We start from the raw sequence: 26,794 nt of genomic DNA, 5'->3' as shown, positions 1-26,794 counted from the left end.
AATCATAGACTACATTCAGAGCTTGGTGTTATTGTTTTGTTGATTGTCTAGATTAAGAAAGTGATGAAGAAAATGATAATTATGTAGATTATACTTAAAAATATAGCACGTGCCTTACTCCAGAGAGCTGGTTGTTGAACATTTACCAACACATCTTTGTGCAGAAGGTTTGTGATATACAAGAGTGGGGAAAATATTCATATTGATAAAGTCTCTTAAAGACTTGTGACAGATGGCTCCTTGAGAAAAATTACTCTTTTAAGATGTGATTATCTAATGACAGGGATAGTAACATACAACCAGTACATAGTCATTTAGTCTTCAGGTAATATGTTTTCATTAATATGTGACTATTTTGTTGTGACTGAATATTAGAGCTTATACGATGCTCATGAGGACTGCTTCCTTAGAAACCCTACAATTTGTTGATGTAAGGCTGACCTTATAGTACCTTTAGGAAGAACACACATTGTACACAACTCTAGAATATAATGTTATTTAGAGCTATCCAAAGTCCCTTTGCCCAGTTCCGTGAAGAGATTGCTGGGGTCCCTGTAATTCCTATCAGCAGAATGATTCTTTTGGGTCCTGGAAAGCCCATATTTAAATATATATATTTTTTTACCAGGAAGGAATAAGTAATGCATTAACTCATTAGCAACCTCTGCTACCTCAGCATGGGTATTAATTTATTAGATGAGTATGGTTTCTTTGTATGTAGTTATTTGCACATTGTCTTCTTCATTAGACTATGAACTCCTCAAGACCAGGGTCTGTCTTCTATCTTTCTTTGTATCCCCAGCACTTAGCACCATGCCTGACACATAGTAGACACTTAATGTTTATTGACTGACCTGAGTACTGTAACAGCCTCCTAATTGGTCTTCTGGAATCTAGTTTTTACCTGCTCTAATCCATTCTCCAACCAGCTACCAAACTGATATTCCTAAAGGTTGGTTCACTCCTCTGACACCTCCTCTAGGATGAAAGACAGACATTTCTGTTTTGGCCTTTTCAGTTTGGCTTCAACCTATCTCTTTATTTTTTTAAAGTTTATTAAATTTCATTACCTATTCTGCTGCAAGGTTGAAGCCTCATCTGTAAGAATAGCTTCAGCCAAGCAGTTTGTTAAAATTAAGTTGGTAGCATTTGGGGGGCGGAGCCAAGATGGTGGAGTAGAAAGACGCACATATGCTACCTCCGAACCCACTGTCCATAAAATATCTGTAAAAAAAGAACCACCGGCGAATTCTGGAGCAGCAGAAGCCACAGAACAATGGAGCAGAGGAGATTTCTGCTCCAGAGAGCCTGAAAACCTCTCGCAAAAGGTCCCTCGTGCCCCGGACCTGGAGCAGAGCCCAACCCTGCTTCCGCGGCACAGGAAAGGAGCGGATCTGAGCAGGCTTCAGGGATGGAATCTCCAGAGGTTGCGTGGGTCCCCCACCCACAGCTGACAAGGGTGGGTGAGAGGGTCTCTTTGGCGGGTTGAGAGGGGTGTGGGGTGCCCCCATAACTCAGGCCCCCTCGGGAGGCAGCAGCTGAGGCAGCAGCAGACCAGGGCTCCCCAAGCAGGCAAGAGCCTGGATCCATTGTTGAAGGTCTCTGCATAAATCCCCTGAGGGAACTGAGCCCGTGAGGCAGCCCTGTCCCCACCTGAGCACCTGAACTTAATCTCACACTGAATAGCAGTACCGCCCCCGCCCAAAGCCCTGAGGCTGGGAAGCAGCCTTTGAATCTCAGACCCCAAGTGCTGGCTAGGTGGATCTGGAGGCGAGGTGGGGGTGGAGAGGACACTCAGAAGTCAAGTCACTGGCTGGGAAAATGCCCAGAAAAGGGCGGGAAAAAATAAGACCATAGAAGGTTACTTTCTTGGTGAACAGGTATTTCCTCCCTTCCTTTCTGATGAGGAAGCACAATGCTTACCATCAGGGAAAGATACAGAAGTCAAGGCTTCTGTATCCCAGCCCACTCAATGGGCTCAGGCCATGGAAGAGCTCAAAAAGAATTTTGAAAATCAAGTTAGAGAGGTGGAGGAAAAACTGGGAAGAGAAATGAGTGACATGCAAGCAAAGCATGAAAAACAAGTAAACACCCTGCTAAAGGAGACCCAAAAAAATGCTGAAGAAAATAACACCTTGAAAAATAGGCTAACTCAATTGGCAAAAGAGGTTCAAAAAGCCAATGAGGAGAAGAATGCTTTCAAAAGCAGAATTAGCCAAATGGAAAAGGAGGTTCAAAAGCTCACTGAAGAAAATAGTTCTTTCAAAATTAGAATGGAATAGATAGAGGCTAATGACTGTATGAGAAACCAAGAAATCACAAAACAAAACCAAAAGAATGAAAAAATGGAAGATAATGGGAAATATCTCATTGGAAAAACAACTGACCTGGAAAACAGATCCAGGAGACACAATTTAAATATTATGGGCCTACCTGAAAGCCATGATCAAAAAAAGAGCCTAGACATCATCTTTCATGAAATTATCAAGGAAAACTGCCCTGAGATTCTAGAACCAGAGGGCAAAATAAGTATTCAAGGAATCCACAGATCACCACCTGAAAGAGATCCAAAAAGAAAAACTCCTAGGAACATTGTGGCCAAATTCCAGAGTTCCCAGGTCAAAGAGAAAATATTGCAAGCAGCTAGGAAGAAACAATTCAAGTATTGTGGAAATACATTCAGGATAACACAAGATCTAGCAGCTTCTACATTAAGGGATCAAAGGGCGTGGAATAGGATATTCCAGAAGTCAAAGGAACTAGGACTAAAGCCAAGAATCACCTACCCAGCAAAACTGAGTATAATACTTCAGGGGAAAAATTGGTCTTTCAATGAAATAGAGGACTTTCAAGCATTCTTGATAAAAAGACCAGAGCTGAAAAGAAAATTTGACTTTCAAACGCAAGAATGAAGAGAAGCATGAAAAGGTAAACAGCAAAGACAAGTCATAAGGGACTTTACTAAAGTTGAACTGTTTACATTCCTCCATGGAAAGACAATATTTGTAACTCTTGAAACTATTCAGTATCTGGGTACTGGGTGGGATTACACACACACACATGCACACGCACACACACACACATAGAGACAGAATGCACAGAGTGAATTGAAGAGGATGGGATCATATCTTAAAAAAATGAAATCAAGCAGTGAGAGAGAAATATATTGGGAGGAAAAAGGGAGAAATGGAATGGGGCAAATTATCTCTCATAAAAGAGGCAAGCAAAAGACTTATTAGTGGAGGGATAAAGAGGGGAGGTGAGAGAAAAACATGAAGTTTACTCTCATCACATTCCACTAAAGGAAGGAATAAAATGCACACTCATTTTGGTATGAAAACCTATCTTACAATACGAGAAACTGGGGGATAAGGGAATAAGCAGGGTGGGGGGGATGATGGAAGGGAGGGCATGGGGAGGAGGGAGCAATTTGAAGTCAACACTCTTGTGGAGGGAGAGGATCCAAAGAGAGAACAGAAGTAATGGGGGACAGGATAGGATGGAGGGAAATATAATTAGTTCTTACACAACACTACTATTATGGAAGTCATTTGCAAAACTACACAGATTTGGCCTATATTGAATTGCTTGCCTTCCAAAGGGAAGGGGTGGGGAGGGAGGGAGGAAGAGAAGTTGGAACTCAAAGTTTTAGGAACAACTGTCGAGTACTGTTCTTGCCACTAGGAAATAAGAAATACAGGTAAAGGGCTATAGGATGGAGACAAGGGCAGAGAGGGATGATAGAAGAGAAGGCAGATTGGCAGACAGGGGCAATTAGAATGCTCAGTGTTTTGGGGTGGGGGGAGGGGACAAAAGGGGAGAAAATTTGGAACCCAAAATTTTGTGAAAATGAATGTTAAAAGTTAAAGAAAGAAAAGAAAAAAAATAAAATTAAGTTGGTATCATACAGCATCTGACACCAGCCAGCTAACCAATCTCAGTAAATTATTCCCATGGACAGAAAACCAAATGTATTCTAAACACAACTGGTGATGGATGGAGTTGGCCATTATACCATTACTGATTTAAGGCTTTTTACAGATAAAATTCTAGCTCTGAAGTACATGGTCTTAGAATTCATTTTTGCCACACATGATGCAATGAATTCAGAACCTGACACACTAATTTGAAATTACAAGGAAGAAGTTGTGCAAAAGGTGCAAATAGTAAAAAGCATTTTTATCCAGTCATTTCTGAGTAGTTAAGATTTTTTTCCATGCCATAGTGTTGCTTCAGAAGTGTTAAAGTTGCTAACCTTCCATATACCCCTAATTTAGGACAAAACTATACCTGGCTGTATTCTTGTGCTAATTTATTTGGGGGTCCAGTGTTCAATCCTCAATAGATTTTATGTATCTCTCATATGCATCCTCACTCATCAGTTCATCAAGTTCTGAAGGGTTGCTCAGAGTGATCTTGATCAGCCAACCATCTTCATAACAAGATCTGTTGACAAGTCCTGTGTCTTCTGCAAGAGCTACATTAATTTCAGTTACTTCTCCTGATAGAGGAGAATAGAGTTCACTGGCAGCTTTCACACTTTCCAAAGCTGCGAACTCATCTTGTTTGTTCAACTTTGTTCCAACTTCTGGAAGACTACAATAAACTATATCTCCCAATGCTTCCTGTGCAAAATTGCTGATTCCCACAGTGCCAATGCCGTTTTCAGTTGTTATCCATTCACGCTTGTCTGCAAATTTTCGGGAGGCGGCAGCCGCGAGGAAGGCAGGGGAGCTTGGGCCTGGGCGGACCCACAGGCTGCGAGCTAGGCCAGGGATCCGGTGATCTCAGCCCCGACCACCGCCCACCGGGACAAGGCCGCGACTCGTGCGCTCCTGGCCGCTCGCAGCGCCATCTTCTCCTATCTCTATTTTTTATCCTGTTCTTCATCCACTCTTTGTTCATGCTGAATGAGCTGATTTGCAGTTACAACATTCTGTATTCTGACTCCTAGTCTGCCTAGTTTATCCCCATGCTGGGGATGCTTTTTTCCCCCATCTGTATGTCATAAAATATTTTTTCTTCCTTGAAACCTCTCCTTAAGCACCATCTTTATGAAGGCTAGTGTGGTCCTAGTCTGACTTGGGGCTGACCCCTAGGTTCATGTTTGCTAGATGGAAATGTAATGAGAGACTCACAGACCATAACATACTGAACAGACAAGTTTACCTCACTAGGGAAAGTATTTAAATATATATATATATATATATATATATATATATATATATATATATATATATATATATATATATATATATAATTTAATAATTAAAATGTTCATGGCTTTCTTTTGCTTCTTCATTTGGCAAAGTGTTGCCAGTGGGTCAGAAAGACCTTAGCAGAGCAGTTAGATTTCTGCTAAGTATGCAAGATGTCAGATCCCCATTAAGATTGAGTTCTTATCCCTCAGAACAAAGAAATCATGGCCGTGGTCTAAGACCTGAGTCACAATACTATGATTACCCAACAAAATTCCAAGAGTGACCTATGTGATAGGACCAGCATCTCCCTGACTCAGATTCTTTCCTCCCACTCACAGTGTGGGAAGGCTTTACAAATGTAACCCTTGCCTCAGAATATGGGAGTCTTGTCTCATTGGTATCAATTACTTACCCCTCCATTCTTGCTTTAATGGGCAGAGTTGATGAGAGAGAGAAAAGATATTTGGGGTCTTCCAGTTTCTAGCTACTGCAGAGAATATGTAAGATTTCAATCCTTCATGTCCCTGAAAGGAGAAAGATTTTGGAAAGAAACTGACATGTAGAATTTCAATCATGTCCCTATTCCTAACTTATTATACTTGAGACTTTAGGGAATTTTCCTTTTGGTGAGATCTGGGACTCTGAATTATCTTGCTCCCAATGAGCTGTTATCTCATTTATTCATTGTGTATTTTTTCACATATATACGTATATATATATATATGTATATATATGTATATATATATATATTCTTCTATATATACTCTCTGAGATTTCTCTTTCCTATCTATTTGAATAAATTAATTTATTTACTATTTGCTATATGTCATCAGTATGGAAGGATTACTTATTAAGCCTTAATCACTGAATAGATGTTGCCTCAGTCAACCTAAGACCTGTTAAAAACCTTAGCTTGAAAAGGTCAAGGTTCCCTACTGCATTCTAGGCCAAATCCAGTTATTCTGATCTATATCTGATCACTGGACCTAGAGAAAGTGAGGCTGGTGACTTTGTACAGCCCTCCCTTATTTAAATTCAATTCACTTGAATGTCATGACATTACTGCCCTGATGTCATGGTCCTCTTTGAGAATAAAGGACAGACAACAACAATCATTATGGAAGGCATCTGGTGGGAAGAGAGTTAAACCTTGGAGACAGAACTTGGAATGCTTCTTCCCCATTAAAGAACAGCAATCAGGAGTTTAACTTGAACCAGAAAATTATTTCCCCAGAATAATAATATTTAAGGAAAAAGATTTTATACACATACACACACACACACATATATAATATATAAGCACACTTGTGTGCATACACACGTATATACACACACATAAATGTCTCTTGCTGTAGAGGACCAGTACTGATGGCCAGTACTGTTATCTCTTTCTTTTCTATCACCACTGCACCTCCGATCTGCCAGTTGCTGGCATCTTGCCTTGTACTCTCTTCTAAGAGTAGCAGAGTGGTCCTCTGACCCCAACCTATTGCTTCCCTTCCTGGTAGGAGTCAAAATTTCCCTTGGAGAAGGGCATGGAGGAAGAAGCACTAGAGATGTCTGTCTATTCTTGCCTTCTAGCTAACCACATTCAAACAGACACATGTGGACATACATAATCTACATGAGCAAACAATTACACAGACACAGGACACCACTTGTGTATCTAAAAGAAGACAAAGCTGCCCCTGGGACCTGATTGACTGGCTTCACTCACTCAGCTTCCTGGTCATCTAGGGGCTTAAAAAAAATGTCCTAGAGATGTGGGGTTTGGTTTACTTCTGATGAACTACTGTCTAGACCTGTTTCCACATGGGGATAAAGGGAATTGTGTCCAGAGAAGCTAAGACTCACTGTATCCTTTTTGCATGTCCTTACTATGTTAGGGCAGAGAAAACTTCCTTTTGTGAATGTTCAAATGAATTATAGATTCCTAATTTTATCCTAAAGATAAATCAGGAGTATGAGAGTCATGCCTCCAACAGCTCCCTTAAAGGAAAATAAATAAAACAAATTCCTCCTCTACTACCACAAAGTTTTCGGTGAAAACCTCAAGTTCTTAGTTCTTCCTGTCTTCTCAAATGATCATATTTCTGCTTCTGTGTATGTGTATTCTTTTAATGGATCATAAACACTTTGCTTTCTTTTGGTCTTTATACTAGGAACTTGCATATAGTAGATATTTGATAAATACTTGTTGGATTGAATTCTGAGCTGAAAGTAAAATAAAATTAAACTAAGAAAACTTATTAGATTTAACCAAATTTGCTTAGATGATGATAAATACATACTAATCCATAAAGCAACTGCATGTTGTGCTGAGTTTTTCTTTCTAAATGATGAGTGCAGTCTTTTAGTGTAAAAAATGTTACACATTAGGATAGGCATAATCCCACCATCCTACTTAGTCTTGTCTAAGACATACCAAGGAATTTGAGTCCCTCACTGTCCTCAGTTCCACTATTTCCGTTTTAGAACAAGAAATTCTGTTTAATGCCCATTGGCCTTCTTCATCTGGCCATAACATTTTCCTTCTTAGCACTCTTGAGACCAATAATTTTAAAATGGAAAAAAAATCAATGCTGCTCTGTTCAGAAGATATTCATTATCAGGAGCCAGACTTTTTGTGTGAAACACTTGGCATCCTTGCAAAGATTCATAAAGAGTAGATAAAGACACAAATAAGCTCCTCAGGCATACTCCTTACATAAATTCTCTTTCTGTATGCCAAAAAGATACATCTTTACTTTCAGATTGTGCCTATAGGAGAACAAACAAATGTTATGATAAGAAATGAACTGCTTCTTGCTATGGGAAACATAAAATTCCTTCTTTAAGCTTGTTTTGTAGTTTCTAGAAAAGTCTTCCTGCATTTTTAAAAAAAAGTTGTATTGATTTTTTTGTTTTCATACCATTTTCATTTTCAGAAATATTTCCTTTTCCCCTCTACCTACCCAACTTCACACTATGTCTTCTCTTGTAAAAAAAAGAAAAAAAACAGTTAAGACTAAAAGATACAATGACTGCATCTGACAACATCTGCATTATTGAAAACCCATAGTCCCTCACTTCTCTAACTAAGGGAGGGAGATACATTTTTTTCATTTATTCTCTGGAATCAAGATTGTTCATTACAATCAAACAGCTTTGCCTTCATTTTATTGTTCTCTTAATTTTTGTAGCTGTAATCACTGTATATTGTTTTCTTAATTTAGTTTAATTCGCTCTGTATTAGTTAATATAACTTTATGTTTCTCTGAATTCCTCAGACTTGTCATTTCTTACTGCTCAATAAACATTCCATTGCATTCATATATTACATTTTGTTTAGGCTTTGCCCAACTGATGGAAACCTATTTTGTTTCCAGTTCTTTACTTCCTTTACTAAGAATATTTTAGTCCATATGGGACCTTTTATTGGCCTTCTTGGGGTATATGCCTAATGGTGGGATATCAGGGTCAGTCAGTCTTTCCACATGCATTTATCAGGCACTTATTATGTACCAGGTACTATAATAAGCAGTTACTCCAAAGGAAGGGAAAAGACAGACTTTGCCCTCAAAGAACTCACATTGCAATACTGGAGATATGAAAACACCAAGGTACAACGATGAGATACATAAGATTAATTGTAAGAAAAGCAGAAAAAGGTCAGGTTATAAAGAGCTTCAAAAGTCAAACAGAGGTTTTAAAATTTGATCTTAGAATTAATAGGGAGCCGCTGTATTTAGTGTGTGTGTGTGTGTGTGTGTGTGTGTGTGTGTGTGTGTGTGTGTGTGTGTATGAGAGAGAAACAGAGAGACAGAGAGACAAAGACAGACACACACACACAGAGAAAGAGACAGAAGAGAGAGAGAGAGAAGAGAGAGAGAGAGAGAGAGAGAGAGAGAGAGAGAGAGAGAGAGAGAGAGTCAGAGAGAGTCAAACATGTACTTCAGAAAAATTACTTTGAGAACTAAGTGGAAGACAGAGTGAAATGGGAAGAGACTTCAGGCAGAGAAACCAACCAGAAGGCTATTGCAATAAGGTGATAAGAACTGGCTCCAGCCTAGTAGCAGGGTCACAGGACAGAAGGGGATGTATTTGAGAGATATTTTGAAGGTAGAATCAATAGGACTTGGTAATAGATTGGAAAAGATGGAGGGGATAAGAGATAATGTGGATCTGAAGAAATTATTTAAGTTGTGAACCAAAGTGACTGGATTGATCACAGATTTATTTGAATCTACTCTCCTCAGTTTCTTTATTGATTATGTGAACTACTATGTTGTCTGCAAATAGGATAATTTTGTCTCCTTTGTTTGTTAATGTTTATGCCTTTTTCTTGTTGTAATCTGTATGTAAAGAACTATCTGATAATAATGGAGAGAGTGAGACTTTCTTGTTAATAAAAACCTGTGTTTATTATCGTGGAATATTTCTCCTTCACAAATAATGTTAACTTTTCTTAATTTTAAAAATATATATCTTTTTATATTTTAAAAATGGCTGCTTTATGTCTTTGCTTTTGAGGGTTGTTTTTTTTTTTTTTTTTTTAGCACAAATGAATGTTATTTTTTTGTCAAAGGTGCTTCCCCCCACTTTGCATCTAATGTATAAGCATGCGGGTTTTCAGAACAATATAGTCAAGCTAATTGTTTTTCTAGTGTTGAAATATCCTGTATTCCTGGTATGAATTTAACCTGAGCATATTTAATAATTTTTTGGATCTATAAAGGTATAGTTTTTTGTCTCCTTTCTATACCTTTTTACCCATATCATTTGTTTGCTCCTTCTTAACTTAACTTAATGGCTTCATTCAATGAGAGACTCTGGGGGAAAAAAAAACTGAAGACCCATGATCCCATTTAGTCTGTATGGATTAGCAGCCAGCAAGAAAGACAACATCCTGCCAGGGCAAAAATGAAGGTTCCTACCAGACTGAGAAAAAGCCATTAGAACAAGCATCAGACAAGACTATCAGCCAAAATCCCTGTAGCATTTCAATCATTTCATGAATGAAAGTATTGAAGGTTAAACTAAGATCTCGGGGAATGATAAGATTATTATGGCAAACAAGTCCCTTGTGGTGAATTCAAGAGAAGCAGACCTTGCTCTATAGCACAGTTCTCAAGTGGTGATTGGCAGGGCTGAACTATATGGAAAGAAAGGAAGTAGAAACCAAAATATTTGCTCTCAGCTTCCCAATTACTCTCCACCATCCCCCAAGTCACTAACACAAACTTATCATATAGTTATGCCTTCTCTTTTTCCAGCATTTTTCTGCCCTGGTATATCCAACTAAAGGACTATTTTTGGAATCTTACAGGATTACATCTCATTTATCAATGGATTAGCATGCACTTATTAAGTGACTAGTGGGTGCCAGGCTCTGGGGCAGAAGATAAAAATGATACAATCCCTCCCCTCACTTAACCAAGAAGTATTAACTGACTCTCACTACCAATACTAGGAACATAAAGACAAATAATACAGTCCCTGCCCTTAAGGAGCTTATATTCTTTTTTTTTTAAATTTTTATTCTGAATTTAAACAACAAGTGAGCATTTTCACATACATTGTAGAACAGGAAGAGATTGTAATTTCTTTTACATAGAGTTAGTTTAAGGAGCTGGCATTATAATGGAGGTGACATGTGTATATAAACTGGGATATTCAAGATACAAACAGAGTAAATGGAAAGCAATCTTAAAGAGGAAGTTTTAGCATGTGGGAGGGGAGGGGGGCTCCTACAGGAAGACATAGATAGTCAGTGCAAAGGTATGGAGATGGGAGATGGAGTATTAAGTGTGAGGAACAGCAAGGAGTAGAGGATGGCTAACCCATAGAATGTGTTGAGGTGATTAATGTATTCAAAGACTCAAAAGACAGGACAAGGCCAGGTTGTAAGGAACTGTAAATGTCAAACAGAAGGTTATAGGGAGTCATTGCAATTTATGGAGTGGCAGGTGGTGGTGACCTAATCAGACATAAAAGCTTTAGGAAAATTGCTTGGGAAGTTTTGTGGAGAACTAATTGAAGTGAGGAGAATCTTGAGTCAGGGAAACCAATTAGGAAGCTATTGCAGTAGTGGTAGAGACTTCAAGTAGAATGATGACTCTATGAGTGGAGAGGAAAGCTCTTTTATTTATTTATTTCATCTGTTTATTTATTTTATTCATTTATTCGTTCATTTATTTATTATTTTATTTTACTTATTTATTTTTATTTTAGCATTCATTTTTTTAAATATTGGATTCCAAATTCTCTCCCTCTCCTCTGCCTCTCCCCTTCTTATTGATAAGGCAAGCAATATGACATCAATTATACATGTGTAATCATGCAAAATATATTTCCAAATTAGTCATGTTACAAAAAAACCCCAAGAAAAATAAAATGAAAAAAGTATGCTTCAATCTACATTCAGAGTTCATCAGCTCTCTCTATGGATGTGCATAGTATTTTTCATCATGAGTCCTTTGAAAATGTCTTGGATCATTGTATTGATTAGGTAGCTAAGTCTTTCACAGTGGACATCATTACAATGTTGCTCTTACTGTATGCAATGTTCTTGTTCTGCTCACTTCACTTTGCATCAGTTCATAGAACTCATCCCATGTTTTTCTGATCCCATCCTGCTCATCATTTCTAACAGCACAATAGAATTCCATCACAATCATATGCTGTAAGTTGTTCAGCCATTCCTCAATTGATGAACATCCCTTCAATTTTCAGTTTCAAGAAAAAGGTTTTTTTATTTAGTTTTAGATTGTGACATTTATTTCCACAAAATTTTGAGTTCCAATTTTTCTCCCTATCTTTCCCCTCCCCCTCCCCATAACACCTAACATTCTAATTACCCCTTCCCTCAATGTGCCCTCCCTTCTATCACACCCAACCCTTCCCTTATCCCCATCTTCTCTCTTTTCTCGTAGGGCAAGATAGACTTCTATACTCCATTCCCTGTATTTCTTATTTCCAAGTTATATACAATAGCAATTCTCAACATTCGTTTCTAATACTTTGAATTCCTACTTCTCTCCCTTCTTCCTTCCCCACCTATCCCCATTGAGAAGGCAAGCAATTCAATACAGGCTATATATATGTTGTTTGCAAAAAACTTCCATAATAGTCATGTTGTGTAAGACTAACTATATTCACTATATTTTCCTCCATCCTGCCCTGTCCCCCCTTTATTCTACTCTCTCATTTTATCTTGTCCCTTCCCAAAAGTGTTTATTTCTAGTTACTCCTTTCTCTCATTTGCCCTCCCTTCTATCATTCCCCTCACCTCACTTGTCCCCTTCTTCCCTACTTTCCTGTAGCGTTAGATAGATTTTCATACCAGATTTAGTGAGTGTGTCATTCCCTCCTTAAGCCATATGTGAAGAGAGTAAACTTCATTTTTACACTTTCACCTTCTCCCTTTTCTCCTCCATTGAAAAAGATTTTTCTTAACTCTTTTATGAGTGATAATTTGCCCCATTTCATTTCTCCCTTTCTCCTCCCAATATATTCCTCTCTCACCTCTTAATTTTATTTTTTTATAGATATCATCCCTTCCGGTTATACCTAACCTGTGCTCTCCATCTATGTGTATGTGTGTGTGTGTGTGTGTGTGTGTGTGTGTGTGTGTGTATAATCCTCCACCTACCCAAATACTGAGAAAAGTCTCTCAAGAGTTACAAATATTATCTTTCCATATAGGAATCTAAACACTTCAGCTTTAGAAAGTCCTTTATGATTTTTCTTTCCTGTTTACTTTATCATGCTTCTCTTGATTCTTGTGTTTGAAAGTGAAATTTTCTCTTCAATTCTGATTTTTTCATCAAGAATGCTTGACAGTCCCCTATATCATTGAATGACTATTTTTTCTGCTGAGTTTTTCTGGGTAGGTGATTCTTGGTTTTAATCCCAGTTCATTTTATTTCTGGAATATCCTATTCTAATCCCTTTGATCTCTTAATGTAGAAGCTGCCAGATCCTGTGTTATTCTAATTGTATTTCCACAATACTCAAATTGTTTCTTTCTAGCTGCTTGCAACATTTTCTCCTTGACCTGGGAACTCTGAAATTTGATCACAATATTCCTAGGAATTTCTCTTTTTGTATCTCTTTCAGGAGGTGATTGGTCAATTCTTTCAATATTTATTTTGCCCTCTGGTTCTAGAATATCAGGGCAGTTTTCCTTGATAATTTCATGAAAGATAATGTCTAGGCTCTTTTTTTGATCATGGCTTCAATAGTCCCATAATTTTTAAATTGTCTCTCCTGACTCTATTTTTCCAGGTCGGTTGTTTTCCCAATGAGATATTTCACCTCATCTTCTATTTTTTCATTCTTTTGGTTTTGTTTTGTAATATCTTGGTTTCTCATAAAGTCATTAGCTTTCATCTGTTCCACTCTCATTTTTAAAGAACTATTTTCTTCAGTGAGCTTTTGAACTTTTGAACCTCCTTTTCCATTTGGCTAATTCTGCTTTTTAAAGCCTTCTTCTCCTCATTGGCTTTTTGGATCTCTTTTGCCAATTGAATTAGACTATTTTTAAAGGTGTTATTTTCTTCAGCATTTTTTTGAGTCTCCTTTAGCAAGCTCTTGACTCACTTTTCAAGCTCTTCCATGGCCTGAGCCCATTGCATATTCATTTTGGAGGTACTGGATGTAGAAGCCTTGACTTCTTCTGACAGCATACATTGTTCTTCCTCATCCTGAAAGGATAGAAGGAAATACCTGCTCACCAAAAAAGTAACCTTCTATGATCTAATTTTTTCCCCTTTTTTGGGGCATTTTTCCCAGCCAGTTACTTGACTTCTGAATCCTTTGTCAAGAGGAGGGCCCTAGTGCTCCTCCTCACCCCAGGACTGTGCTCACGGCTGAGGTTCAGATCAGCTGCTCAACTCCCCCAGGGGCTTTAGGTCGAGTGCTTCACAGATGGACACTGCTGCCTCCACTACCACTGCCACCACCTAAGGCCTGTGCTGGGGGGGACCCCACTTTCCTCTCACCCAGCTGAGAAAGCCCTCTCACTGACCTTTGAAGCTTTCTTTGGTGCTTGTGGATTGAGGGATCTGAGATCCTCCTTGCTGGGGATTCTCCTCCTGGAGGCCTGTTCTGGCCCTGTTTCTCCCTGTGCTGTGGGGCCAGGGCTGGGCTCTGCTCCATTCAGCATCCCATGGGATAGACCTTTCCTGTTGGTCTTCCAGGGCACCCTTGTCTGGAAATGTCCTTCATGCCGTCACTCTGTGGCCTCTGCTGCTCTAGAATTTGTTGAGATTCATCCTTTACAGGTATTTTATGAGCTCTGGGGAAAGAGCTGGAATTTGTGCATCTTTCTACTCCACCATCTTGGCTCCCCCCCCAGAGGAAAGTTCTTAAGAAACATTGATTAGCTGATGGACTGACATAAGCAAGAGATGCTATAGATGTAGAAACAAGGATATTGGACAATTTATTGGATACATAGTGAGATGAATGAAAAAAGCCCAAGAGAGTTTCTGGATAATTAAATCACTTTTTAAATTAAGGTAGCAAATATTCAATAAACTGATAGTTAATGGTATCTGTTGCTGACCAAAGACAAAGACCATGATGACCATCAAATATTTAAATACCTTTGGAAAAGTGGGTACCTCTGATAGGCAGAGATCAACCCTGATTGGTGAACAATCAGTGAGGGAGTGGACTTTCAAATGAGGAGGTGCCTTGATCACAAAACTCTGCTGCTTTCAACACTCTGGACAAAAGAATCCATCTCTATCCAGACCTTTCATTTGAACAAGGGGATGTTTGGAGAGCATAGGCCTAATCCTTAGGGCTGGAATTCATCTAGACTGGATTTTCTTTATACTCTAATCAGAAATAAATTTTCCTATTTGGGTGGAGTCCCACTAAGATTAAGGAGAATGTTCCAGGACGATTAGACCAAGCTCATCATCAGCTGTGTCCTATAAGTACTATTTGTAGAATGAGGAAGTAGAAAGGAAAAAAAACCCCAACAATCCTAATTTAATAATTGGTTATTAATACAAAAATACTAATTTTTCTCAATAGAATTAGTGGGTGTAAGACATCAAGAATGAAACCAAAACTGTGATACTGAGTGACTGGGAGGGTGGTGAAGCCCTTTATAGAAATTCAGAAGTGTGGATTTTTGGGAAAAGATAACGAGTTGTGTTTTGAGCATGTTGAGTTTGTCTTTGGAGCTTCCAGTTTGAAATGTCCTTATTGGACAATTGATGATGCAGGATGATGGCTCAGCAGCAATACTAAGACTGGGTAAGTAGATATGATAATCATTCATAAAGGTATGATAATTGAGCATTTGGAAACCAATGAAAGTACCAAGTGTGAGAGCAAGAGTAAAGAGAAGAGGTTCAACTCTCCAGTTAGTGATGATTCAGCAAAAGAGTGAGAAGGAATTCAGGAAGGAAAGAGGAGGACAAAGGGAGAGAACAGTTCTGAAAACACAGAGAGGGAAAAACTTCCAGGAGGAGAATGTATTCAACAGTGTAATTAAAAAAAAAAACAAAGCAACAACAGGTTAGGGATCTATAATACAAAGAAAAGAAATTCTACTACCTGAACTTGTATCTAGCTTTTGACCTTGGTTCTCCAACAAAACTGCTTTGAGATTCAGTAAGGGCTTCTTCCAGACCTCTATGTGACCTTGGTTTCCTTGGGGGACATTCATTCACAGATTTCTTTAATTTCTGTTCTTATTTAACAAGAAATGAAGCATCTGGGGGTATTCATACCCATTTCTCATATGGAAAACATAATGGAGTGTTTTCCTAGTTTGTGGATTTTTAGTTATATTAAATGAGGAAGGTTATCAAGGGGTATGTTTGTGTGTCTTCCTATTCCTTCATTTGGGTATTAGTAAGAGTTTAAACAGAATCTTTACAAAGGGCACAAGAGTTCAGAGTCATCCTTCTTGTTGTTGGTCTTCCATTTTCAAAGAGAACCAATGACATCATGAGGATGATGTCTTGACTTGCACATGAATTGGATCTAAGTGAGGCAGAGCTTTTCAAAGTCATCAACCTTGATCTCTGGGCAAGACAATGGTCAAGATGACTGGCAATAAAGATTTCCTCCTGTCTCTTTCTTGAACATTTTTTCTACTTAAAGTGACCACCTTCTCTCACTCAGTCATCCAGAGCCTCCCCTGATCTGATAAAATAACATGTATCTATACATATTGAGGCATTAGTGATTTCCTAGGAATACATAATTTAAAAAAAATTTGGAAAGAAATCCAAAGAAATAAATTCTTAATGGTTGGTTTTGTTGGTCCCCAGGCCCTCAGATAATGCCATGAATGAAAATCAAGGTCCTCTGAGATCTAGTCTTGTTTTTGCCACTGACATTCAAGTGACTTACAGAAACTGTTTACCCCCTATTGAACTGTGGTTTTATTATCTGTAAAATGGGGAAAATAACATGATCATAGCAGTAGGGTAAGGCTTTGAGTAATTACCATGAATTTCTCATCACAAAAAGGCATTGAAGTAGTCCTTTACTAAAGTCAAAAAGGCAGGTCTGTATAATTTCCTTCATTATCTAGGGACAGGCTAATTAATTGATTCATTCTTAGGTGACAAAGGCACCATCCGAATGGCCATCATTTTCATTATCAGTTAATAGTCATTAGGGAAGCAAAGGATATTTAGTGCCATGCACAATTTACATCCAACCCTTTTTCCATCTGTCATGCTTTGGAATTCAGAAGTGTTAAATTCTTTCAAAGAGTCCAAGCTCTGGGTAGAAACCACTGGTCTATTTTCAGTAGCCTGGGCTCACAAAGCCAAAAGTGAACAGTACCTGGTACATGATAAATGCTTAATTAGTGCTTAATAATAATTGACTAACCAACTGATTGGCTAACATTGAAGAGACCAAGCAATAGCAGAAACTAAGTGCATCGAAAAACAAGCAAGACAAAAGATAATGGAGAAAGAACATGCCTTGTTTTCAAATATGTTATGAATGGCTAAAGCCATGACAACAACTACCTTTTGTTATTATTATTATTATTATTATTATTATTATTATTTGTTCTCACAATAGAAATTAGCCACCAGCACTTTGTGATGAGGGTATTCAAGTATTCTCTCAGTAATAGTTTCTCATGTTGTGTATTAGCAGGTACTAGCTCTTAATGTTTTCCGTTTTTTAAGGCTACCATAATAAATAGCACTTCAAGCCTGGGAACCTGATACCCTGAGATTGTGAATGCTAAATAGAAACATTTTAAAACAGAGACTTTGTCATTATCAATTCCACTGCGTTATGAGACATAGCATAGCATATAGCATAGTACACTAAAAGTGTCCCAGATTTGGAGTCTAAAGTGTTGGTTTCAAATCCCAGCTCTGCAACCTGGTACCTCTGTGCCCTTGGGCAAATTATTAAATCTCTCTGGGACTCAGTTTCTCAACTTGTATATAAAAAAGGCCTCATTGGATTAAATGGTCTCTATTCTTCCTTTGAGCTCTCAATCTAAGAGCTGACACTGACATAGCACTTTTAAATAACTCTCTACCCTGCCCTGGATCCAGTCAGCCTTGTTGCTCATACCCCATCAGAACTCTCTGCCCCTTAGACTGGAGGGTAGAGCCATGAACTCCTCCACTTAAGGAGGGGAACAGGACTGACTTTTCATTTCCCATCCAAAATGAACTGCACTCATTTTGGACTTCTTTGATTTATCCCATAGCACTTACCATACTCCCTGCCCCTTCCTCACCTTTCCCTGTGTTTTCCTCCATTGGATTATAATCTCCCTGAGGACAGGAATTTTTATTTTTAATATTTGATTTGTATACTTTGCATTTAGTTATAGCTCATGGTACATAGGAGATACTTGATAAATGTTTACTGACTATCCTATGCCTTTTCCAGACCACTTTTTGAGTATTGTATTCGAATTCTGAATATATTTGAAAGGACTTAAGAAGCAGAAAAGTATCCAGAGGAGGGCATTGGTTGGTTGTTGTCCTTCATATTTGAAGAGCACCAAAATGATATCTCTATGGCTGCAGCAATGTACAGTGTGCCCTACTGTGGCTGACCAGTATGAGCATGGAGGGCTCTACCACAGGTTGGGGACAAATTGTCCGTATGAACATTTGCAATGGTAAAATGTTATAGGTGACACCTTTAGATTTGTGAACAAATTGAATTTAAATAAGGCAGAGTTGTGTGAAGTTGTCAGCCTTAACACTTCTGGTCATCAAAGTCCAGTGGCAAGACAAAAGTCAAGATGACTGGCGATAGCTTGGAATACAGAGGACAACTTTGATGTCTTCAATGTCTAACCAAGCTTTAAGTGCCCCACGGTGCCTGCTTCTTGCTGCCTTCATGACCCTTTGGAACAAATTGTTCACATCTGCCTATTCTTCCAGGCAATTCTTCACAAGCTTGGGATAGATACCCCCCTCACTTAATAACAGGTTTGAGACCCCTTGGTTACTTGTGTGCTGAGAAAGTTTTGCTGGAGTGTGGCCATTGCACATGCTATAGTTTCTTGGAGTCACAGTTAAGGACTGACCACTGGGTAGACACCAAAGGTGGATGAGCAGCCCTGAGAAGGACACAGCAAGCCCTCACACCAGAGGTGTTAGTTCTGCTGACCACCCCCTATACCTCACAGGAGGACAACGAGGATGGTTATAAGACCCTTCAGTCTATGCTGTATGAGAAATGTTGAAGGAAATGAAGTTTAGCTTGGAAAAGAGAAGTGTTAGTGGGATGGGATATATGTACTCAAGAAATTTAATGGCTATCAAGTGGAAGAAAGATGAGATTTACCCTGTTTGTTCCCCAAGGACAGAACTAGAAGCTATAGGTATTAGTTGCAAAGAAGCAAATTTAGACTTGATATTAGGAAAATCTTTTTAGCAATGCATCAGAACCAATCAAAAGTAGAATGGGCTGCCTTGGAGGTTAGTGGGTTTTTTTCTCACAAGAGGGCTTCATGTGAAGGCTGGATGGCTTCTTCTTGTTGCTTATTTTTTAGTCTTGTTCAACTCTTCATGACCTCATTTGGGGTTTTCTTGGCAAAGATACTGGACTCGTTTGTCATTTTCTTCTCCTGCTCATGTTACAGATGAGGAAACTGAGACAAACAGGGTTAAATGACTTACCCAGGGTCACACAGCTGGTAAGTATGGCCACCTCTTCAGTGCATCATAAAACACATTCTTTAACAGATATAAGTTTACGTGGGTGACTCTGAGGTCCCTCCTAACTCTGAAAATTTATGATTCTATGAAGGTTCACAATGTACTTTATATACACAATCTCATTGCTCCTTACATTGATCTTGTGAGGTAAACAATGCAGTTATTATTATTGGCCCCCTTTTACAGATGAAGAAACTGAAAGATTTAGTGACCTACTCAGGGTCCCACAACTAGTAAGTGTCTGACACACTTATTGGAGACTCATTAAGTGACTCATTAGAAATGTAATTTTTCCTTTTATATGATTTTTAATGCCTAGCATCATTATTAAATTAGGTCATTTTCTCTCCAAACATAGTCCTCCCCTCCCCACCATGGAAGATGAGATAGATGTTTCTCCTCAGATGATAATAATGTCTGCAAACTTAAAAGAAAGCCAACTATCATTATACAGATATTGGTTGATTTGTTTTAATCTTTTTGAGGGCCTGGTAGTCAGAGTAAACAATAAATTTTTCCCATCACACCAGTTTCTCTTTGACCTGATGAATGGTAGGAACTTACGACAATAATTTATTTGTATTTCTATTATGCTTTAAAGTTTATAAACACATTTCTCAAAACACCCCTCTTAAGGCATTTTTTTGCAAATATTATTATCCCCACTGTGTAGGGAAAGAAATTGAAGCTCGGAGAGGTTAAATGTCTTGCCCAGGGTAAAACAATTAGTAAATATCAGAGTAGGAATTCCAAATATGCCTCCTTACTGCAAGGGCAGCATAATCTCCACTATACCATTCTGTCTAGAATAAGAATTTGTTGAACTTATTATGAATGAAAAGGCAGACATGATTTTTAGCTGAATTTGAAGAAACCAGTTTTACAAAATTTTTCATAAGCCATAAAAATTTTTTAAAAAAGAGGCCGGATACTTCTGGTTTATCTTATTTCAAAACCGTGATTGATCATGTTCCTTTTACTGTCTGAAAAAAAGGTAGAAGAATTTTTTTTTAGAAGATAAACCCAGTAGTATGTCATTTTGATCCTCTTTGAAAATGAAGGACGCCAACCAATCAACCAACCATTCCTGATATAAGATCATTTCAAAAAATCCTTAAAATCTTTCATCCTAGTATTTTCTTAATTTGAATAGAAGAGTGACTAAGTCAATTTATTAAGTCTCCTCATGGACATAGTGCTTTGTTAGATGTACAAAAGCTCACCAGAAGGGACAGCTAGGTGGTGCAGTGCATAGAACACTGGTAGTCCTGGACTCAGGAGACCAGAGTTCAAATCTGACCTCAGACACTAACTAGCCATGTGACCTTGGGCAAGCCATTTAATTTTGATTGACTTCCCTCCCCTTCCTAAAATTCACTAAGCTGTGCGATAATGTTATAGTTTAATGTACGGATAATATGGAAACCATCATTCAAATTCAAGGAGGGAAATAAGGATTTTTTTCAAACTTCTGTTTATTTGGCTAATAATAATAGTAATAATACTCTTTTCAAATAATATTCAAAAGAGAAAATGTTGTTCATATTAACCTGTTTTTTTTCCCAAACCTAGTTTTTCTCAGTCCAGCAAGCTGTTTATATGTTAGTTATGCCTTCTCTCTTCCCCTGGCACTGCCATCTCTTTGTCTTGCCTCTTTTCTGGAGATGAAGGAAAAAGAGAAAATGTTTCATAGAAGTGAAATGTCTGGAAAAGACAACCCTGTTGATATTTCTGTCAAAGAAAAAAATACTACTAATAATACATTCTGGGATTTTAGCTTAATCTGTCAGAATCAGTTTTATTTCTAAGCAGGAAAGGGGATTTTGAGGTTGTTTCAGTTGGGCATTTAGTCTCCCTTTCAGGGACAATGAAATAAACATTGGAGATTGAGAAAAAAATGCTTCTGTTTCTTATGACTAAGATGACTGATCTTCTATCAAAACTCTCTCAATTCCACTTCTCTACAAGTCAAATCTGTTTGGTATCGTCACTGATTTCTTTCTACTTCCTTTTTGTAGGAGAGCTTTCTCTCTCTTTATCATGGCTAATTCTTATACCTATGCCCTTGCATAATCTCATCCTTTGAAGCATCCAGTTATCTTCTCTTTATCTTGTATCTTTGACCTTTCCCACAACACTGTCTTCTTTCCCCTACAGGTGTGACTAGATGGCTCCAATTCTAAGGCTTTCCCTCCTACCCTCTTTAAGTACTGCTCACTGCTAAAGTGGAAAGGTCTCTAGGCCTAGAGTCAGGAAGACCTGAGACACTAGCTGTGTAACCCTGGGCAAATGTATCAGTAAGCACCCTAAGATACACGGTGCGGGGCTTATCATATCACTTAGATCTGCATTCATAAAAGGAAAGGCAACTTTTGTGAAGTTAACAATCACTTTAATCAAGCACATGTATCAATCCTTTAGTCAAACACATTCGTTCACCTAGTTCAGGGAGGTCAATAGCTCGAACCTCAAAGAAAATACAGAGAAATTAAAAGTCAACAGACAGTTGGATCCCAACTGACCACAGTTACCAAAGAGGGAAGCACGATATCTAGGAGGGGTGGGCTTGGGGGTTGAGGTTCCTTAGAGTGACTTCCCAGAGTCATCACCTGGCACTCAAACTTTGTTACAAAAATTAAGTCCCAAAGTAAAACCTTACCCTCAGAATATTTATATACTTTTTAGAGCCAAAGGGCATTACATTCTTTGAGAACCAGTGCCTCATTAACAAAAGGCATGGACCTTCTCACAAATCTTCCCAGGCCTAATAATGGGTGGGAAAGATCCTTCTCAGTCACATTCAAATAGAGGCATTATACTTCTTGATTATACTAAAACAAAAACTGCTAAAGATCCTGTTTTACTTGCCATTCAGCAAACCACTTAACCTCTGTCTGCCTCAGTTTCCTCAACTGTAAAATAAGGATGATAATAGCACCTGCCCTCCAGGGATGCTGTGAGGATCAAATGGGACAATATTTGTAAAGTGCTTAGCACAGTGTCTGGAACATAGTAGGTTCTTAATAGATGCTCATTCCCTTTTCTTCCTTCTTCCTTCCATTGTCAAAGATCTAGAAAGTAAAGTTTATACTTTCAGTTTCTTTCTCATCATCACTCGCTCCTTAACCCCTTGCAATCTGACTTCTGTTTTCACTATTCTATTTAGCTGTTCCCTCAAAAGTCTTGAAAAACCTCCAGATCACCAAATATGAGGACACTAAGTGCTCATTTTTCTTAACTTAATTCTAGCACTTAACACTATTGATTTTCTCTTTTTCTTGTAACTCTCTCCTTCCTGGAGAAACATGTGGCTGGTTCTCCTATATCTCTGATGATTTCTCTGTCTCCTTTACTGAATCCTTGGCATAATCCCACATGCTAAGCATAGGCATTTCCAAAGAGTCTGTCCTTGGATTTTGGTGAAAAACAAATGGCTTGTTCTCCTTGGAACTAGGTGGTGGAGCTAGAGGCAATGAGCAAAAAGCTTCTGAGAAGCTATCACAACATTTCCAGATCAGTTGTCTTTGATGGAAGAGAACTTATATTTTCTTTCTTTCATCTTCCCTTCCTTCCTTTTCCTTCCTCCCTTCCTTCCTCCCTCTCCCAACCCCACCCTTTCTATAAAATCTTTTAACTTTGTGCTAATATTTCTTATTTATCTCAATGATTTGGCACCATTGGGTTCAGTTTAGTCCATTCTCTTTTTTAGGGAGTCTGCTACTTAACTAAGTTTCCATCTTCTGTTTTAGGCTATTTATTCACCCTTCAACCTTTTGCCTCTCCAATTCTAACTTCATTTGTAGTTTCATTTAAAAAAATAACTCCCTTGTTTTATTTATCCCAGGTACTATTGTAGGTAATTTTTGTGACCAAGCCCTTCTCCTCCCTCAACCCAGCTTTGCTTATAATTGTTTCCTTTTGTTTCCTCTATGGTTACACTTGGAACATTCTTCTTGTTATTCAGTTGTTTTAGTCACGTCCAACTCTTTGTGACCGCATTTGGCCTTTTCTTGGCAAAGACACTGGGGTGATTTGACATTTCCTTTTCCAGCTCATTTCACAAATGAGGCAAGCAAGGTTAAGTGACTTGCCCAGGGTCACACAGCTAGTAAGTATCTGAGGCCAGATTTGAATGCAGATCTTCCTGATACCAGGCCTGGTTCTCTATCAACTGTACCACCCAACTGTCCATTGAATTTTCTTGCTATGTAGTATTTTTCCATTGTGTTTTATGTCTTTTTCAGTTTATTTATATATTTTTAGCCTAAATCCAATTCTTAGATCAGGATTTTGTGATTGTTTCAGTCCCTACAGTTCCTGCTACCAACAATCTGTATTGGTTGACTGGTATTTAACCCCCTCCTATGTCCCTATGTTTCTCAGAGGTCTGAAGTACCATGTATATGTAATCAAAGAACATTTAGTGGATGCCTGCTCTGTGAACAGTATGGAACCTCTAAACTTTGCTGTTATTTATTTGCTGTTATTCTAAAAATAGTTTATTATTATTTGCTGTTATTATCATGTAGAGCCTGGAATCTGAATGGATCTGACAAAAGCAAAAAGTAGCATGGGAGATCCATGGGTCACTTAGCAAAAAGATACTTTAAAGACTAGAACCCAGGCCAAAGGAAACATATTTTTATTTAGCCCCTAATTCCAAGGTTAGTCCTCTATCCACAACCCCACTCTGCTTCTCAGAACTCATTCATTGCTTCATAAAACATACTCACAAAACCTGGAACTGATCCAAATTTAAACTTGCCATATTTATAGAAGACTTATACTAGACCATAAGTCTTGAAAGCCTACACTGTGGTGACCATCAGCTGGCAGAAGGTATTGCTAATCTGTTTCCTGGGTATTACGCTTAAGTCTTTTTCATCCTGATTAAATTGCTAAGCTAATTTTCTCAGTGCAGTTGATAGAATCACCTTCTGTGTTCTCTACTGATACCTAATGAAATTGGGGCCAACAAGGGCAGGAAAGGAATGGTAGGAAAAGGAAACCAGCATTAGTTAGATGCCTATTACGGATCCAGCAATGTGTTAAGTGATTAACAAATATTATCAGACTTGATCCTCATTACAACCCTTTGAGGTGGGTACTACTATGATCTTCATTTTACAGTTAAGGAAACTAAGTTAGACAGAGGTTAAATGGGTTGTCCAGAGTCATGCAGATCTAAGTGTCTGATTCTGGATTTGAACTCAAATCTTCCTGATTCCAGGCCCAGCACTTTATCTCTCATGTTACCTAGCTGCCAAAAAGATACAGTGATTCTTAGAATAGAAACTCCCTCATTCCAGAAACAGAATATAAATATACAAATATTTTCTCTTAGTGTTTTCATTGTTTTCAGCTCCTGGTTGCTTCTGTCAGATGTAGAAAGCAGCATTGTGAGAAGCTAAATTCCTGTAGTGTCCTTTGAAAATTTGTTTCTATACAGCTTTAAAAGGGAGCAAGTCAGCCCAATGGGACTGGGGCAAGGTCTACAGATAGTGTCAACACACAAGTTATTTTTGATTAAAACCTAGGGGTAAAGTTCACAACTTCTGAGAACTGTATGCAGGGAGGACAATGGAAGGACAGAGTTATTAATTAACTTCCAATAAATGCCATTTTACCTGATTCATGACCCAAGACTTGAAATTATTTTAGCTTGGAGCAATAAATCAGCCATTCTGAATACCTAGGCGTCCATCCAAATCTTTCACAGAATGTCCTGCCAAAATAAATACCAATCTTTATGACAGTATTAAGGGAGAAAAAAAACACCATGAAAAAACACAAAGTTTGTCTGATACCAAACTTCTCTGTTGGTTAAGAACAGAAATTTGTTTTTCTTCAGTCTTTTAGTCATGTCTGACTTTCCCATGACCCTGTAGACCAGAGCGCACCAATGCTGCCCATGGAGTATTCTTGACAAACATACTTGAATGGTTTGCTGTTTTTTTCTCCAGCTCATTTTGCAGATGAGGAAACTGAGACAAACAGTTAAGAGACTTACCTAACATCACATAGCTACTAAGTGTCTGAGGCCAGATTTGAACATAGGTCTCCAGACTCCAGGACTAGCACTCTATCCACTGCTGGATCACCTAACTATCACCTAACTATCTCCAAGAACAAATGCACTGAAAACTCCTAGCTCAGTAGAATTTTCCAGGTTTATGATATGCAAGAAATGCAGTGGAAAGAGTGATGGATATAGAATCATCCTAGGATATGGATTTAAATTTTGCCTCTGCCACTATTATCTATGTTGTCTTGGTCAAGTAAATCATTTAGCCTGTGTAAACTGGAGTTTCCTCATAGGTATGAAGAGGTCAGACTAACTGACTGCTAAAATCTCTTCCAGTTCAGGATTGACTCATATTAGGCGAAAGGAATCTGAGAATTGAGAGGCAGCTGCGGTAGAGGTACAGGTTAACATTGGATTTGGAGTCAGGGGACCTGGATTCAAATCCTGATTCTGTCACTTAATACCTCTGAGGCTGTGGGCAAATTATACAATCTCTTTCTTTTTCTTTTATAATATAACCTTTTCCCCTGTTTATAAAATGAGAGCATTGGATAAGATGACTTCTATGATCACTTCCCACTCAAAATTTATTCTATGATAAACATAAGCTATAAAAACAGTTTCTAAAAAACAAACAAACAAACAAAAATGCTTCACTTTTTCTATTGTCCCCCACCTTCCTACCCCCTAAGTGTTCAGGCAATTCAGGCAAAAATTGACTAAGGAGGAATCTGAATTATCAGAATAATTGCTGCCCTATGGATCTTCTATGGGAGTTTCATAATCACAGAGATGATATGATAGAACTAGATAATTCTTGATGTAAGGCCAAATTTGACTAGACTCCTAAATATAGTGCCAGTTCTAGGAGGCAATATTGCAGGAGAAAAAGATGGAGCTCCTCAGCTCATCCTTGAATTCACTGCACATAATTCTTTTTTTAAAAAGTCATTTTAAGAGCATAATATCCAAGCTTTCCCTTCTTTCCGCTTGTTTCAGGCAAGGGATTCATGTTTCAAGAAACCAGAACTCCTTCCAGCAGGGGCTGGTGTTTCACCTGGGAGGGTAATTGGAAACTCTCTGATGCAGAGTGATTGTTGAGCACTTCAGAAAGCCAGATTGTCTTTCCTGTCCACTGTATATATCTTGTACTCTTTTGAATCTTACGTGTGTAGTTATTTGTACATTTTGTCTTTCCCTTTCACCCCTAATTAGAAAATGAGTTACTTGAGAGTCGAGATGATGTTTTTGTCTTTCTTTGTATCCCTAACACTTAGCACAGTATCTGGCACATAGTAAATACTTAATAAATACTTGCTGATTGCTTTCCTCATGTGTCCCTGATAGGATGCTGTCTTTTGATTAGAGATGGATATGCTCTGTTAGTCAATATTTCCAGCTCC

At 38.3% G+C, this 26,794-nt stretch overlaps 1 pseudogene; it reads right to left on the bottom strand.

Annotated features, from left to right (window-relative positions):
• Positions 1–4,220: 4,220 nt before the first annotated feature.
• Positions 4,221–5,164, bottom strand: LOC140509291 (glycine cleavage system H protein, mitochondrial-like; annotated as a pseudogene).
• Between the last annotated feature and the right edge of the window lie 21,630 nt (positions 5,165–26,794).

The sequence above is a fragment of the Notamacropus eugenii genome, chromosome 5 (assembly GCF_028372415.1).
Source record: "Notamacropus eugenii isolate mMacEug1 chromosome 5, mMacEug1.pri_v2, whole genome shotgun sequence".
Classification (NCBI taxonomy): domain Eukaryota; kingdom Metazoa; phylum Chordata; class Mammalia; order Diprotodontia; family Macropodidae; genus Notamacropus; species Notamacropus eugenii.
The sequence above is the reverse complement of the archived record's forward strand: the minus strand, read 5'-3'. Positions and strand labels throughout refer to the sequence as shown.